The 12339-nt window shown below is 43.8% G+C and overlaps 1 long non-coding RNA gene across 1 annotated transcript in view; it reads right to left on the bottom strand.

Annotated features, from left to right (window-relative positions):
* Positions 1–7487: 7487 nt before the first annotated feature.
* Positions 7488–12339, bottom strand: part of LOC107183025 — a 14035-nt gene continuing 9183 nt past the window's right edge. Inside the window, exons 2-3 of the long non-coding RNA XR_001513804.1 lie at positions 9583–9588; positions 7488–7664 (exon numbers count right to left, since the gene is read on the bottom strand). This is a non-coding gene — a long non-coding RNA (uncharacterized LOC107183025). The remainder of the gene's footprint in view (positions 7665–9582; positions 9589–12339) is intronic.

Raw genomic sequence — 12339 nt, 5'->3', positions numbered from 1 at the left:
CCATTTACTATGCTATTAAAGAGATAAGCTTTATTTTTTATCATTCTCAAAATAATATGTTTATTATAATAAAAAGAAACTGAAAATAAATAAAAAAATACCAAAAAAGTATAAAAAAGATTTTTTAAAAACCTGGTGGCACTGATAGGTGGCTTTTGTGATGACGTAACTCCAATCATTCGTTTCCCATGCATTCTGAAGAGCAGTGATCCCTAATCTGTATTTTATGACACTCCACTATTTTAAGTCATTTTATAACTGTTACAAAATTTATTTTAGAAAGTGAATTTTATTTTTATCTGAACTAGATTAACATTAATGTGCAGAAAAGAATATAGAGTCATCCCAAAATCAAGCTAATTATTTGAAATAACTTAAGGAATCACTCTTCTAAAGTATGCCTGTTAAACTAGTAACACTCTTAAGAGACTATTACCTAAATCTAACCTCATAACAGGGATTGTCATCTATTCCTATAATATTAAAGAATAGCCAATAAATAGCCTGTAGACTCCACCATGAAAATCAAATCCAACTAATAAAGTCACAAAACAGTCACATGATTTTAACATTTCAGAATTTCAGGTATCATTCCCTTATTAGATAAATGTGATACTAAGTTTTGGTAAGAATAGAAAACAATCAGATATTTCCATAAGTGTGAATTCTTTCAGTTAATTCTGTGATTACAAGATTTGCCTGATTGCAGCTTGTTGAATTCAAGATACCTTAAGCCACAGACAGGAAAATTGCATTTGAACAATTGCAAGTTTATGTAAACCATTCTTCTGGACCCCTCACGCGATTTGACTCACATCATGAGACTTGACAGGTGCATGGTAAGGAACTGCTAACCAGCTCTGGTTCTAGCCTGAAGCTCTGTAAGTCTATATCCTCACTGCCCTTTACACAAGACCTGCGCAATCCTTAAAGGCTTTGCTAGCCCCTTGATTCTCTAAATCTTTTCTGTGTTTCATTTATTGATTCAATAGATTAGGGAGCACACCTTGGTATGTTCTTCCCATCCTTTGTCACATAAGGCTGAATATGCAAAAATGTTGTGTTATGTGCACTTCATTGAGCTGTTACCTGGAGTTAGAGGAACTCATTGGGGAGCAACTTCTATAAATAAGTAAGAACATCTGGTTGAATTAACCCCATGCGGTACTAAAAAGAGGAAGAAAGGGAGAGGAAAAAGCATATGGCCAAACCGAAATTTGTTCAGTTCTGGATTTACTTGTGTACAAATAATTCTTTACATAAGTAATGAGTGGCTTTATTTCCAAGTTATTAATGTACTTTTGCATTTCTTATATTTTAAGGCCAGATATGACCTCTTACATCTCTTGCTTCAGGAGTCACATCTGTTAATCTATCAAATGAATCCCAGGTTGCAAGCTGAAAACTTAGGCAAGCTTGCAGACACAAGCCTACCTTCAAATGTATTCCAGAACACTTGTCACCATTCTACTACTGCTAACCATGGTCCAGTCCTCCCACCGTCAACTGGATTGTTCTAGGAGCCTCCTAACCAGTCTCCCTGAGCCTGCCTCTGCCCTACCAGCTGGATCTCAACACACAACTCAGATCATGCCATTTCTGTACACAACCCTCACAGCTCCCATCCCAGTGGAAGCCAACTTCTGGAATGGTGCCTTATCTCCCTGACATCTATGATGCTCTCCTTGCTTCTGTCTAACCACACTTCTTGTTTTCCTCCCAGAGCAGGCACTAAATAAATAACGATGCTTGTATGTGTTGCTATGTGCCTGAATGAAAAGGAGCTCGTGAACTTTCTTAGGGAGTGAAACCGTTTGTCATGACTGTCCCCTCCCCTGTCGTTTCTACCCATCTTATTCCACCTGCCAAACTACTGCTACAGTTTCCAGAGACAGGTTATAGAGGATAAGTACACCAGGGACATGATGAGAGGTTTCTGGCTTTCCTAAAACATCAACTACTAGTTCTGAGTGTCTAATCATCATAAGACAACTTTAAGACAGACAACTCCACTTTAGTGGGTATGTTGGTTTTGAAATGTTTCTGCAAATTCTTATACTGTGTTATGGAGTGTTTTCTTCCCTTGAGTCTGGGCCAATCTTAGTGACTCACTAATGGAATGTAGCAGAGTGAGAAGTGACACTGCAACCTTGGAGGTTAAAGCAGAAAGAAAATGCAATGCAGTTTCCACGCGGTTGTCCACGGGGAGCCAGCTGCCTCTGAGACCACAGGAGTCCTGACCACAGGTCCGGAGATGGGACCTGCTTTGGAGAAGTGGATGGGGAAGACTAGAGTGCTGTGTGGACATGCCGCTGAGGCAGAGTTCACTTTTGGGTGGAGAGTTGAGGTGTGTTGTCTAGCCCATCCTGAGTTCCTGGCTCATGGGAGAAGAAGAACATAGAGGCTTTCACAAAAGGTTGATACTGGACAGCACCACACAAGGTCCACTGGCCCAGACCCTAGAGCACTTGTTAACCAGTTAAAGAAGGAACTGGTAAAGTCTGAACGAGCAGGGTTGAGGTTGTGGGTGAGACTCACTCTTCAAAAGTAGCCAAGAGTGCTCTGTAGACATGGAGGGGAAAAACCCCTAGGGGTCTCCCGTAGAGCTGCTGTCCGAGAATCACTTGGGATTCAGAAAAAAAGGGAAGGTGCTAGAGGAGTCTGGAGCCCAGGGATGTTCCTCAGTGGGGTCTGAAGTGAGTTTTATTTTTACTCATTAGAACATTTATACAACATTGATTCATTCAACATGTATGCATTGAGCACATACTCTGCGACAGCTGTGGTGTCGGGGGCATTGGAAGGCGGCCGAGAGCCCAGGCTGCAGAGCTGGCCACCTGGACTGGAATCCCTCTTGGGAGCTGTGTGGTCTCAGACTAGTTATTACTCTCCCTGCCTTACAGACACTAATTATAAGGAAATCTAATACTAGATTTCTTTAAGTGCAAGGTAGGGAGAATGATTACATTCCAGGGAATGTTGTAATGAAGATTAAACAAGTTAATGCATATAAAGTGTTTTAAACACTGTCTGTCAAAAACTCGATGCCCAGTAAATGTGAGCTATTTTGATGTGCCAGAGTGGGCCAGGAGATCAGAAATTCATAGACTAATAAGTCTCAGGGACTGCAAGGCACTCAGAGGCCCCTCATCCCCCGCAGGTAAAGTCTGCGTACCCTCATCAAGGCCAAGACAGTGTCAGCGGATCCCAGACCTGGTTCCCAGGCTTGCTGGATGAGGTGGTGTCTGAAAGCCCAAGTTGCACCCGTGGTCTCATGTCTGAATCTCCTCTGGTTCCTGATTGGCCTTTGTCACTCATGCCCTTTCTTTTGGGGGCAGAGACCACAGTGCAATGGAAGCTGCACCAGCCTGAGAGCCATGCATGGGGCTGCCAGCGACTTAGATAAATTGCAATGGTGACTCTGTCGAGTCTGTGAAGTTGGGTGAAAATTTCGAAAGTTACGTGTTTAAAGTAGCTAAAAAGTGACCAGGAGAGCAGACTCCAATCCTTCACCTCTTCCATGACCTGGAGACCTAGTGAAGGTCAGTGACTGGACCTCCAAAGGCAAGGCAAAGGCAAAACTAGAACCCAGATCTCCAATTCTCATCACAGGCTCCTGGGATTTTAGAATTGAAAAGAACCCAAACTTCTACTTTTACTGATGAGAACACTAAGGCTTGGTGGTTGAAAGACAGTTCATTGCTGCCCCTACTTCTTAGGCCCGCTGAATTGAACTGATATTCTTTTTTACTTGGGAAGGTGGAGACCAATTATAGGAAAAATAAGGTTCCTAAGAATGGGCTGAGTGCATAAAGGATGTTTTCACATTTAACATCTTTAATTTTCTTTAGGTAGAGGGAAAAGGTTCATACTGGTAGCTGTTACTCAAAATGAACACAGGGTGTCACCATGGTCATGCCTCATTCTGAAATTAGTTCAGCTTTCTGGTCTTTGAAAACCTTACTACAGATTCAAAAGGCTGTTAGCATCTAGTCCAGGGGTGGGCAACCCCTGGCATGCGTGCCAAACATGGCACACCAGTAACTTTTGCTGGCACATGAAACCCTCTCTTATAATCTTCCATTTACAATTTTTTTCTTAATATCGACTTTTTTATTTTTCAGATGAATTCAGTGTAGGTGCATCTTAGATAAATAAATAATTTTACATAACAAGTTATCTTAAAGACCATAGACATGGATTGACGAGAGAGGGGAAGAGCAATTCCTATGCCTCTGCCTTAACTCTCCCTGCCTTCCTAGATCCGACCAGTGTTTTGGTTTCAGCCTCAGACGCAACGGGTTTTCATTGACAAGACAACTGCCTCACCTACTTATTCAAAATTTCACTCTATAAAAATGAAACCACCTCTCTCACTTTGCCCACCAGTATTAATGAAAGGGGAATAAATCTCTATGTTTCTCTTGGCAGCAAAAGTCCCACTGATAATATCAAACAGAGTCATAAAGTTTGCTGCCAGACTATCAGTGTACATGTATACATTAAAAAATAAATGTATTTTTCATCATCATATACTGGGTTTTTGTCGTTCGAATGAATTTTATTATTTGTTCAATACGTATGCCTTAAGAGATATCAAGTAGGCGTAACATGTTCTCAAAAAATTAGGGTTGGCACGCAGAAGAATTTTGAGTCAGAGATTTTGCTGGTTTTGGCACACACTCACAAAAAGGTTGCCCACCCCTGGTCTAGTCTGTAAGTCCGGCAAGGAGAGACAAGGTTATTTACTGCTCTGAGAGCTTCATTTAACCAGAAATCAAACTCTAAGCTAACATGCAGGCTCTCATTTTGCCTGGAGGTGTAGATTTGATGCAAGAGAACTAGCTAGGCAAATGTTCAATGGTTACAAAATGGGAAATAAAATGAGAAATAGGGAACATTCCCAATAACCACATCCAAGAAGAATAATTTTCTGTGTTGCATAGAGGGGCTCAGGTAAGTGAATACCTCCACTGCCAAGGCCTGAGATAGGTGATGTCATTTAAAAAGGGATTCAGAGAAGGGAAAGGGGGGTGCGGGACAAGCATTCTGTTCATGATTCTTTAATCGTGGGGCCAGCAGGATGTGGGTGCCATTTTGCACAGAAGACTTAAAGCAGTTCTTTTTAAAAATAAAACCTCAGGATTTTAGCAGAGCCCACAAAGCTTGCCTCACTTGGGACGAGATCTTGGATTGTTCTGCTCCCTCCTGTGCTCCAGCCCCACGTGCCTTCCCTAGTGCCTCCAAGCACTCTCATCTCCCGCAGGTAAAGTCTTCCTACCCTGTCAAGGCCAAGATAGTGTCAGCCATCCTCTCCCATCCCCCTCACCAGCTGCTTTTCTTTCAGCCTTCAGGTTAGGTGTCCCTTCCTCAGAGTTTCTCCCTATGTTGCCCTTTGGTGTCGCTTCCCATTGTTCTCTATCACTGATCCCTGGTTCAGCCATCATAGAACTCATCATGATTTCCAGGTATACTGTTTTTGTTGATGTACTCGTCTACTGTACACTAAATTATATACTCACATAGGGCGGGGTACTATGCACCCAGAACAGTGCCCAGCACATAGTAGGTACTTAATACAGAATTGCCAAATATGCGGTACTTGTGAATAAGAAAGTGTCTCTGGAGTCTTCGTAAGTTGTGGGTTCTCCAGTCATTTATGTTAAAAACTGGGGGATAGGTGCCCTAGCTTTGAGGTTCTCCAGCCTCAAAGTAGCCCTGAGGGGGAGCTTCTTAGTAGGCAACTTTGGGATTGAACCAAATTGAAAATTAACTGACTTTGGGGCCTGTGGGGAGTGCGTGATTGCCAGGGGCAGAGAGGGAGAACTCAGAACTCGAACTCTTCTACTTTTCTTGAGGAGGATGCAGTCCGAACTAGAGCTTTGATTTTGCCCAAGAAAGAGGCTCACAAACTGTAGTATCAAAGAATGGTTGACCTCTATTAAGTGCACACTATGTACCAGGAACCATGTGAAATACTTTGCAGGTATTACGATTGCGGTTAATTCTCACAGAAAAACTATGAATTGCATAGTAATATTATCTCCATTTATAAATGAGGAAACGGAGGCACAGAGACGTTACACAATCAGCCCAAGGTTGCAAAGCTTAGCAGTGGCGAGGCCAGGACAAAAATTGAAGCCTTGTTGGGGAACCTGAGCACACAGCTACCTCGCTATAAACCCTTGAGCAGGTCTGAATCAGCATTTCTCTGGGCAGGGTTGGGCTCGGTATCTTGAGCCTGTTCCCTCCATGATTCTGTGCACACCAAAGTCTGAAGTCCATATGGCCTCAGCAGGACTCTCCTTATGGACCTTTGAGTTCTCCCATCCATCAGTGGGGCCCTGACCGTGTCCAGGGTGGTGACTCCTCAGGCTAGAGGTGGAAGTATGAACGCCGAGTCCAAGACAAGGAACCTCTCAGACTCTTGCTCACAATGCTGAAAGGGCTGGCTAGAACAATACAGCCGAGTGCTTTGGGAATGAAGAGGACAAGAATAAAGGAAAGTTCACAGTCTAGGTAAAGCACGCTGGTGGCCGAGAGATAACTGTAGCGAAAAGATAATGGACTTCGGAGCCAAGGTCGCCCAAACCGGAATCCCAGCTCTGCATTTTACTGACAAGTTGTTTAACTATTATGAGTCTCAGTTTCCTCATCTATAACAGAGGGACGATAATTTACAAGAACATCTGGAGCAATCTCAGTGCTTTCTCAAAGGTGGGTGTGGGGAGAAAACAAGTGTGGCAGGAGAGGAAACAAGTGACTAGAGAGGAAAAGACGGTGTTTTAAGAAAATAGTCAATTGTAATCATTATGAGTGGTGTCAGATACGAACTAAACTTATTGGGTTATCACTTCAGAAGGTATAAAATATCTAATCATTATGTTGTTTGGCACCTGAAACTAATATAATATTGTATGTCAACTGTAACTGAAAATTTAAAAAATTACAAAAATATATACCAAACCACATAATTATAGGAAAAAAAGAAAAAGAAAAAGAAAAGACAGGAGGATGAGCCTGCATAAAAATCCTCTACTGCTACATGAATTCCTGGCAATTTATGGCCTCACCCAACTCTTAAAATACTAGATCAAACGAGCAGAATGTGCGTTTTAAAGTTAAGATTAGCGACAAAGGGAGGCCGAACTTCCCTGAGCCGTTTGTGGAGACTGAGGGGTCTCTAGGGGGTGCGCACCCTGAGAAGTTCCAGGGCCCCAAAGAACTCCCCTTCGGATCCAGCTAGTGGACAGGGGACATTGGCTCGTCCCTAAAAAAAAAAAAATTCATCGGAGTCACCTGAAAATCCTCTAGAGTCTTTGCAGGCTCTGCAGTATACCCAGAGAGCCACCCATAAGCTTGTTCAAGACGCCCTGCCAGTGCCCACCTCGAACCCTGTACATCCTTTCCAGCCTGGGGACTCAGTGTGGGTAAGGATCCAAGGACTCACCCCAACTTGGAAAGAACTATACACTGTTGCCCTGCTGACAGCATTCAGACCTGGCTACACCACTCCCAGCTCCTGCACCAGGAAATGGCCTTGATCCCGGCAGCCAGCGGCCTCACCCAGGAGATCCAGGAGGAGGCTCAACGCCCACAGGAGGGGAACTGGACTTCAGTGAGGACAGTACTGACGGGGACCGTGGCACTCGGGCACTTGGTAACTGTAGGAACTCTTAACAATAGAAAAGTTACTTTGATTTTCTGAATTGTATAAATCATCCCATTCGATTGATTGTAATGTGAATATTCCATGGGTTGTGGTCATACTGGTCTTAGAAAGCACATTTTCCTTTACCTGGGAAGGACAGCACCGTTATCCCAAGGTCAGAGGGCTCTAGACCCAAAACTGTAATTTAGATAACATGCCTAAGTTTAACCCAGGTTATCCAAGGGCTTTAGACCCAAAACTGTAATTTAGATAACGTGCTTAATTCCACTTCTGTAAACTGCTTTTTTTTTTTGTGAACCAGGTTCCTCATTCCAAACCCTGGGATGTAATCAATACCTTTGTGATTTTTTGCCTATATAACCTTGGAGCTTTGACCATCTTGTTGCTATGAGATTTGGGGAATGGCCCCTCATAGTCCCGGACTGCAATAAATGTGACTCTTTAATTTGAAAAAAGAAAAAATAAATAAAAAATAAAGTTAAGATTAGCATCCAGTATTTAGTACCTTAACACTTTTTAGAATACTGATCCATTCTAGAAAAAAGCCAGCATGTAACAGGGTATTTACGATGGCGTAAAGTCACAAGGTCAGAAAATATAAGGCAAAGGACCTATTCTCCTTCAACAGAAGAAGGGGAAATATTCACTCACATAAATCTCTGTGTGTAGGGGGCTGCGTGCTGACATTTCCTCAGGTGACAATAAATCTTTGTGTGCAGATTACTATGCTGCTTGTTTCTTTTTATATACATACTTGCAGTGTTGGAGTATATACTAGAGGCCCGATGCATGGATTCGTGCATATTAAAAGGAAATTAATTAGAAGATGGCCAGTGGGGTGGGACTGGGCAAGAGGGGTCGTACATGCCCTGGAGCCAATCTCCTGCTGTCCCTCCCTGGCCAGCCGCAACCTGAGGCAATGCTGGGGCTCGAAGGGCATCTGCAGAGTGAGGGAGTGAGTGGGGTCGCTCCAGCAGGTGGGGTTCCTTGGCCTGGCCTGTAGGGATCCAGCTGAAACTGGCAGTCCGATATCCCCTGATGGGCTCTGGAGTGCGAGAGGGCACTCTGCAAAGTTGCTGTTGCTTGGCAGCTCCTGCATTGAGCATCTGCCCCCTGGTGGTCAGTGTGTGTCATACCTACCAGCTAGTCGGCTGGTTGGCTGGTTGGTCTGTTGCTTAGCCTTTTATATATATAGATATATTTTTATTGATTTCAGAGAGGAAGGGAGAGGGGAGGGAGAGAGAGATAGAAACATCAATGATGAGAGAATCATTGATTGACTGCCCCCTGCACATCTGGATCAAGCTCACAACCCAGGCATGTACCCTGACTGGGAATTGAACCATGACCTCCTGGTTCACAGGTTGATGCCCAACTGCTGAGCCATGCCAGCCAGGCAATCTGCTTGTTTCTTGGGCTTCATGTGTGGCTTGCACTGCTGGAGAATAGCTTGCTGGAGCCATGAAGCTACCATGCCAACCTGCTCAGCTCTCTTCATCGACTTTTAAATAAAGTCTCTCAGTCTTTATTTAAAATGGAAAAATCATTAAATTTATTATTTTTGGTTTAAGTATAGTTTCTGTACAATATTATATTAGTTATATTAGTTTCAGGTGTACAATATAGTGATTGAACTTTTGTATACCTTACCATGCGATCAGCCCACTAATTCCAGTAATCACCTTTTATTGTATAAACCTATCACAGTAGGGCAACCATCCCTGTGGTCCCTGTTTCTATGAGTCTGTTTTTGTTTTGTTTGTTTGATTACATAGCAGTAAAAATAAAATAAAAATGAAATCTTGCCATTTGCAACAATATAGATGGACCCAGCGGGTATTATGCTAAGAGACATAAGTCAGACAAAGACAAATACTGTGTGGTTTCACTTATATATGGAATTTAAAAACCAAAGACTTTCAGTTTTACTCGACACCCATCACACTGACATCTACTGCATGTTTAGTGGCGATTGTAGCTTCCCGATTAACAAGGTGTATCTGCATTCCATACCCTTTATTTCTTGTGGTATAGCAGTGATAACCATCAGCCCACTCTGCTGACGTGTCTTGTATTTAATAAGACTAACAAAATGAGAAACCCAGGAGTTCCTCCTCCCCATTCCATTTATCTTTAGTTTAGTTAACATTTAACTAGGTTACCATTATGATCGGAAAGAAAGACTTCCTTACAAAACTCCCTTGATGGCCTTTTCTTCCTTTATTGTTTTAAACTCATAGCTTGATCTCTCTTAATTTCTAGAAAATTAACATTTTCTAGAATGGCATCATTTGACTGTTATCATGTGCCTAATTTCTTCTTCTCCCGGTGGACTCCCGAGTGGCCTTTACTGCATGTTTTATATCTTCTGTTACCATGCAACTATGGAGTGATTTGAGAAGTGAAACTCATAAATCAAGTTGACCTATAATACCAGGGCATTGTGTCGTGAGTCAGTACACATACACACACACACAAGAATTGTGTGCACCGGCTCAGGGATGACCAAATCTGAAACATACAACACACCGTGCACCCTGGCTTCTGCCAACCGTGAGAAATAACATCAATGGAGCCACTTTAAAATCAAGCTCCCGCCAAACCGGTTTGGCTCAGAGGATAGAGCGTTGGCCTGCGGACTCAAGGGTCCCGGTTTTGATTCCGGTCAAGGGCATGTACCTTGGTTATGGGCACATCCCCAGTAGGAGGTGTGCAGGAGGCAGCTGGTCGGTGTTTCTCTCTTATCGATGTCTCTAACTCTCTATCCCTCTCCCTTCCTCTCTGTAAAAAAATCAATAAAATATATTTTAAAAAAATAAAATAAAATCAAAGCTGCCATCACAGTGGAACAGCCTTGCATGTCTTACTCCTCAAGCCTTTGGAATGTTGAAACTGGGCGAAGCCACCTTCAGACTGGGCCTAAGCAGCACTGTATCCCAAACAACTATTTGTTGTAACTAGAACTGAAAATTAAAGACATTCTTTAGAATGAGCGTCACTATGTAGCCTCTCTGCACCTTCTATTTCTTCCTCCTATTCATGCAATTGTTCCCTTCCCTTTTCCCATAACTATCCCTTGCATTCACTTCCTATTGGGGACACTATTTGGGCTTCTACCTGAATCAGTGTTTCCTGCAAAGCTATTCTTTTGGGTCACAAATAAATGCTCATTGCCTTTCCCTTTGGTCTTGTAGTTTTAGGATAACACGAAGACAGCAGATTTTGAATCTAAAGGCCCTGTCAGGCTTAGGCCAGGGAAGCCCTCTTCACAGTGAAACATCTTGAGTTATAGGGCCTCTGGGGCCTCGATGGGGTTGGCCTCCTTGCTGACCTCATGTAGGGGAGCAAAGATGAGATAGGGAGTCAAGACTCAAAAATTCAAGTTATCCCACTGAGACAGTGAATGTTCTGAGTAAACATTGCTGACACCACTGCTGCATTCTGAGCGGGTCTGCCGGGAGTGAGGCTCCGGAGGGGATCGGCTTGAGCCCAGGTGCCTCAGTGCCAGGCTCAGCCCTGCCTCTGGTCGCTGTCTGTGCCTGCTTTGGCCACACTGCCTCTGAGTCTCAGGCTCTTATCTGTACAATGTTGAAAACATTAACAAAATAAAAGGGCAACCTATAAAATGGGAGAAAGTATCTGCAAACCATGTATTGAATTACAGGTTGTCTTGAAGGCCAGGTAAGATAACTTATGTGAGGTGTTCAGCCCTGAGATCGATTTGGGGTATGATTTGAGAATCTGGAGGAAAGAACATTTGGGGGGAGAAGCCCAGGATAGCATCCACGGCCTATCTCAGCAAGGTCATGACGGAAGGCAAGGGATAGCAATAGCTTTTAAATGTAATTCCCCTCATTCTCTAATCAAACTTTCCCTAACATGAACCACACATTCAGGGAACTTTGTCCTGCTTTAATCTTTTACTTAATTATCACTGAGATTTTACCAGCTTTAGGACTCACCTTTAGTCTTCCCATGTCTTTCCACTAGCAATAAACCCTTAAAGCAGAAGCCTGTAGGTGTTTTCCATAGATCAATCAGCAAGGTGTGAGCCATAGGGCTGAGCCCCGCTTTAAAGTCAGATAGAAAGAGAAGATCCAGGTACCACGAGGCAACAGGTCCACGATGGAGAGAAAACGGACCCTGGCCGGAGAATTAGAAGTGTGGAAAGCAGCTCTCCTGAACTCACAGTAACCATCTGTCAGGAGGCAAACTCACCCCATCATCTGGGGTTTAATTGTTAAATAACCCTCTTTCAGAGCCCTCTGGCGATGCCACACACCAGGAGTGGAAGCCATCAGGCATGTAGCAACAGAAAGCCGGGGCTATGGAGGCACGGAGATTTTTGAGAACTTTGAGGTTGGAGGCTGTTGCCGTCTGGCGGGCTTTTAGTGTCTATGCTGCCCTCATGTAGGAAGGACCCAGTGCCTTCCGGCTCCTGCTCACCCCCTGAACCTCCTCTCACGTAACTCCAACCACAGAGGCCTTGTTTGGGGTCGATTGAAAAGGCGAGCGAACTCTTTTTTTCTGCCCAGGTGCATTGGAGGCGCGCAGGTGAGCTGTCACCTGAGGCCGCCAGCGCGGCGCTGGGCGGGGCGAGGGGCGGGGAGGAGGGAGAGGGGGAGGAGGGGGAACTGGGGGAGCGGCAGGGGAGCCCGCGGGGAGGA

The sequence above is a fragment of the Myotis davidii genome, unplaced genomic scaffold (genome assembly GCF_000327345.1).
Source record: "Myotis davidii unplaced genomic scaffold, ASM32734v1 scaffold575, whole genome shotgun sequence".
NCBI classification, from domain to species: domain Eukaryota; kingdom Metazoa; phylum Chordata; class Mammalia; order Chiroptera; family Vespertilionidae; genus Myotis; species Myotis davidii.
The sequence above is the reverse complement of the archived record's forward strand: the minus strand, read 5'-3'. Positions and strand labels throughout refer to the sequence as shown.